The following is a 5766-nucleotide window of genomic DNA, read 5'->3' as shown; positions in this document are numbered from 1 at the left end:
CTTTGAGCTTCTAGTTCTGTTTTGTCATGGATTCCCAAAGGGGGAGCTTGTTAAGTTCTAAAGACTTAGGTATTTATGTATTTAGAACTCTAATTTGTATTGTTGGCAAACCATGATCAAAACAATGTGTTTAGAAGTGTTTTAGTCTTGCTCAAAGTTGTGTATTTAATGTAAAGTTGGAATCGAGTTAATGCAGAAAAGCATTATGCATTTCAGCCTGGTTCGATCGATCGAAGCTTAGGCTCGATTGATCGAAGCTCGGGCATAATATTTTTTTTCTGCAGAATTTCCAACTCAGACCTAGTTGTTTTAAAACGTTTTTAGGGTTTCTAATTTGTCCTAAGTATAAAAGGCAAACCCTAACCACGTTTCAGTGTTGCTCATATTGCGGTTTGTGTAAATCTCTTGTGAGATTTAGAGGAGCTTTCTTTTACACAAACTTAGATTTTTCAAGGAGAAGATTTATCTACACCTTGGTGATCAACTCAGTTGCTGCCATTGAAGTTTAAAGAAAACACAAATGGGTGTGCTTGTATCTGGTGGTGAATCTAAGAAAGAAGGAGTCCGTGGATTCGAAGCTTGCATGTGGTCATGTCAGTAAGTTCTACTAGTTGGTAGCAATAAGAAGTCGAGCATGGGGGCTTGTAAGTCTTATTGTATGAACTTCGATTCTTTCAAGATAGTGGATTCAAGTTTATCTTGAGGACAGCTAGGCCAAATCCTCTCCAGGTTTTTACCGGTTTGGTTTCCTGGATGATCATATTTAGTGTTATTTATTTTTTCGCTGTTTTGCATGATATGATCTTTATTATTGTGATAACCTAGATTTGTTAATTTGGACTAAGTAACAACTTGGTTAATTACCTAGGTTAAATCAATTGTTTTAAGGGGTCTAAAAACTATCAATAGGAAAGCTAGTAGTTCTCGACAAATGAAGGTATCGACAGGTATTGAGGGATCTGTCGAGAAGGTGTCAAGAAAATACACGTCGACAACTGAGGTGTTGAGGAGGTATCGAGGATCATCACACCATAATATAGAATAGAAGCTTGATCGATCCACCAGGTATCAAGAAGCTATCGAGCATACAGACCCAATCTCGATAGATCCACCAGGTATCGAGGTGCAGGCGAAATTGCGATAAGAAAAAGCTTAAGGAAGCTCGACAAATAGCCAGCTATCGAGGAGGTATCGAGGAGGTGTTGAGCAAGCATTTAAAAACAGTTTTTCGAGATGTGAAAAACACAAACATGAATGCAATTCAACATGCAACTCAACCAACAATCCAATCAACATATTAAGCTCTTAAAATCATCTCTCAAATGATTAATTCAATAAGCTACTTCTGCCTTCTTTTCCTTATCAGAAGGAAGTAATACATGACGAGTAATTTGCATACTCATTTAACTGGCATCCTTACAAGTAGTTTTTCATGAATTATAAAAAAATTAAAGCAAATTCTAATATAATGCCTGAAGGGGACTAAACAGGAACAAGAGGTATCCGCCGAAGAAGATCTTTTGGAAGAAAATGAGGATCTGGACAAAATAAATCCTCAAGTACCGGCGGAGGACCAAGAAATTACCCAGCCTCGTACATTTGTAACAGTCACAATGGTATTGTTCCCATAAATAATAATAATAATAATAATAATAATAAAAAGATTGTTCCTAAAGCCCTAAAATTAAACATTCGATATTTTAAAAACAAAATGTTAATTTAAACATATCAAGAAAATCTATTTTGTAAAATACATGAATGAGTTTCCCATAATAAATAAAATACAAAATATTTGGATTTAAATATTAATTCTAAACACCCCATCACATCAAGAAAGGGGACCTGAAATAAACCAAAAGGAAATGATTTGTTGAAATACACACATGTCAAGTGGCTAGGTGTGTATTTCAGGCATTGACATGTGTGCCTTTTTGCAAGAATTGCTACAAATCCTTTCTGTAAATGAAAAAAAAAAATTAAATAATATTACTTTAATAAGTATCAGTAAAAAAATTCCATGCTATAAATTAATCAACTACATCAACGAATCTTGTGCACTTACAAATTACTATTTTTAGATTTGAAGTGTTGCAAACTCTTTTGAGATTCCTTCTTCTTCAAAAAAAAAAAAATCATGGGTTCAATGCATGCCTAAACCAAAAATTGAACGATAGCCAATTTATTGAGATTTAAGAATGGAAATTTCAATTTTAAATCGTGGGTTTCAGTTAGCTCAACTGGTAATGTTTCTGATGGTTGAATTTAAGATCTGGGGTTCGATCCTTATTTACACCAAAGACTGATTAATGTCTTAAGTCCTCATCTTGTAATTAATGTCCTTGCCAATGAAATATAGGAAAAAGAAACAATTAGTGACCCTAATAAAGTCAACGTTTTGACAATAGCTAGGGTTGAACTTTCTATCACGAACCAACATAAACTGAAGGTGCTTATCAAGAATTTTTTTTTTTTTTGAATTCCTGCTTATTTCTTGCATAAAAGCCACAATATACAAAATAGATGAAAACCTTGAAACCTTCATCTCATTTGAACTTGGAAAGATTACCACTTGGCTGAAACGTCGGGTAATCGTGTAAATATAAATAATACTTCCTCCGTCTCACTTTGTTTGTCCTATTTGAAAAGTCAAATTTTTTAAGGGAACATCATTTACTGTCTTGTCTACCTTTTAAAAATGTATAAGTTTCCAAAACTACCCTTAAATAAATTTATCAAAAAATTGAATTAGTAAATTAATAGGGGTATAATAGGAATATTAGTAAATTAATGACTTTTATTTTTAGAAATAGGACAATATTTTGAGACATCTTAAAATGGAATAGAGGACAAATAAAGTGGGACGGAGGGAGTACGTAGTTAAACGTTTAGCAAAAATCTTATTATAAACCTAACCCCAAAGACATACAATTGGAGTTCAAAACAAACTAAGGTTCTGAATTACATCTGTGCTCAAGGATCAAGTACATCTTGATTCCTCCTATACAACAAAAGAGCTAAACTACTATACAAAAAAAAAAAAAAAACTCTACAATCTAACAAAATCCTTGCCACCTCTAATACTCTTGCTGCTTTCAGGAAGAACATGTGCGCTGAAATATAATAAAGTGAGCTGTGAAGCCCAGTAAGGTTTTAAACTCCATTGGCCCTTAATAAGAATGCATGTAAATCAAATATTTTATGGATATGCCAGCTTTAATAAAATAACCTTTATACTATTCACGTTCTTCTTAAAATAACTTATGAATTTTCAGATAAAAATACTTCATTTTCCTTTCATACAATAATAAAAGGACATAATGAGGAACTTAAACATAATCTAGTAACATTAACTTTGAATAGACTATAAAATACTTTATCATAAACTTCTCATCAGACTTATAACACATTTAACATACCTTTCTTATCATCATACTTTTCTTATAATTTCCAAATAGCTTAATAGCTCATTTATAATACATATTAGTTAATCCAATTGTAAGTCTGTCACAACTTTGGGAGGCTTCCAGCACAAAGTGTCAGGCATCCAGCATTCCTCACAATGCCAGGTAATCTCGGGATCATATCATAATACATATTTTCAACCATAGGGATAGGTTGGCATCCTCCACAAGTTAGTCGTTACCAACAAGGTATAGTAGAGCTAGCCCCACTTTTAATGGCCAATCAGAATCTCCATGGAGATACCAGTACTATAACCCCTACTGGTTGAGTTTAGATTATAACAATAGAATAACTGAAAACTATATTTTTCTAATAACTTTGCTTTTACATAAATGTTTCACAACAGTAGCATATCTACTTCATTCTTAACTATTGCGTTTGTGATATAAATAATAGCATCAATATGCTAAAATTATTATGTATATAAGATTGAACAACTCACGAACATATACTTTGCTTAAATCATGCTTATATGTAATATCTCTAATTAAAAGGTTTTAATGCATAATAGTTTTCTAAACAATTTTAATACTTATCAAACGCACATGTCACATATCCTTTACCTGAAAACAGAGGACGCGAGAGATTTGTATAAGAGGAGCTCAAGTGTCCATGTTCTCATTCTCGTCACCTAAATGAAAGACCATACTTATTACTGACAAACTCTTCTTAAGTATATAAACTCATACCTCAATCACAACCTAAATCTCAAACTCAAGAAAATCTTAATTCCTATCATATAAGGTTCCCTAAAGCACATGATACAATCATCAAACACATTATGTACCCAAACCATAGAGAAACCAAGGCATAAAATTTATCTATGATCCAAACATACCAAAGGATGAGCATATTAAATTATAGCTCAAAACATTCACCCTAACTTGAGAATTAAATCCACAAAATCAGGTGTACCATATGTTGTTCATTGCTTATTTCAATAGTATATGCCTCATTTGTAAAATATAAATGGGCCGTCCATACACATCTAAATGTCATGAAATTTTATAGAACCACTCCCTATATGTCTAGTATATACTATAAAAATTTTGGAGTCAAAGCATTAACCATGATTTATTAAAAATCACGTAAGACAACATGCTCAAATCTGTCCTAACAGAAATTCATGCAATTTAGAAATTAAACTATTATTTTTATATCAATCTAAATACTGTGAGACTACTTCCATAACAATCATGTGTGTCTTAGAATTCATAAAAACTACTCCTAGTATCCTAATTCACAGAATATGATTTAATACAAATTTTTCTTGTTGTAGACATCAAATCTATCACAGTGATAGTTTTAGTACATGTTCTTACAAAATCATCAACTAATAGCAATAGGCCTTCATTTCAATTGGGTATTTTTATACCTATAGTATACATACTAAAATACGTTAATAAACATCCAAATGACCATAATATCATCAATATTCCAAATTACTAAAACAGAATCACAAGTTCAGCTTCTAAAATCAGAACAGAGGATAAAGAAAGGAAAATAAACAAAACAATTATACTATCAAAATACCCAAAATAAGATATAGTTTTATCTACTTACCCACAACCTTTGAAATTAAACTTTAGTAAGAGTTTGATTTCTTCTTATAGAGAGATATTTATGATTTTCGATGAAAGAAAAGGAGGGCTGTTGTAAGATGTAAGAAGCTACTGATCCTAGAGCAAAGAAAGAAGAAAAGAAAGAAACAAGGAAAGATGGACAAAGAGTGTTTCTGGTGCAGCAAAGAAGATAAGGGAGGAAGACTTTGTGGTTGGTCACACGTAGTGCAAAGGAAAAAGGGTTGGTGAGTCAACCTTTAACTTTTAAAAAATTTACTTCCCTCCCCCTTATAAGCTTATATTTTAGAAAAGCCCAAACAACAATATAACTTTACATATAAGCTCTTACCTTTATAAACTTCTTTCCATAACATTAAAAGAGCATATATCTTCTATAGTATCACAATATCAAAGTTTTATGCTCTTGAAGTAATTAAGATACCAACAAGCATATAAACCTATAAAATTAATTATGCGATTAGGTTGGGGTGTTACAATATCTCTTATAACAAATGTACCAAATCAACCAAGTGCTTTCCAGTTTCATGGCATGGGACTTAAAAGTATATTTTATTTTTTCCCTTAAAAAAGTAATTTCTTTCTTAAATAATTGAATTGTTACAAGAACTGGAAAATGGAAATTTGAACTTCAATTATTTTCATAAGGAAATTAGTTAATATTACTAAACTATAAAGCTCTTCTCTTGAAGTGGCAACTGAAAAGTAAATTATTAGTGTAACA

The 5766-nt window shown here is 31.8% G+C and overlaps 1 long non-coding RNA gene across 1 annotated transcript; it reads right to left on the bottom strand.

The window, feature by feature from the left end:
- Positions 1-2874: 2874 nt before the first annotated feature.
- Positions 2875-5217, bottom strand: LOC115979642. Its single transcript, XR_004089132.1, has 3 exons — positions 5026-5217; positions 4026-4093; positions 2875-3130 (listed from the first exon to the last, which is right to left on the bottom strand). It is a non-coding gene; the product is annotated as an uncharacterized LOC115979642 (long non-coding RNA).
- Between the last annotated feature and the right edge of the window lie 549 nt (positions 5218-5766).

This window comes from Quercus lobata, chromosome 3, assembly GCF_001633185.2.
Source record: "Quercus lobata isolate SW786 chromosome 3, ValleyOak3.0 Primary Assembly, whole genome shotgun sequence".
Lineage (NCBI taxonomy): Eukaryota > Viridiplantae > Streptophyta > Magnoliopsida > Fagales > Fagaceae > Quercus > Quercus lobata.
This window is presented reverse-complemented; position numbering and strand designations above follow the sequence as displayed.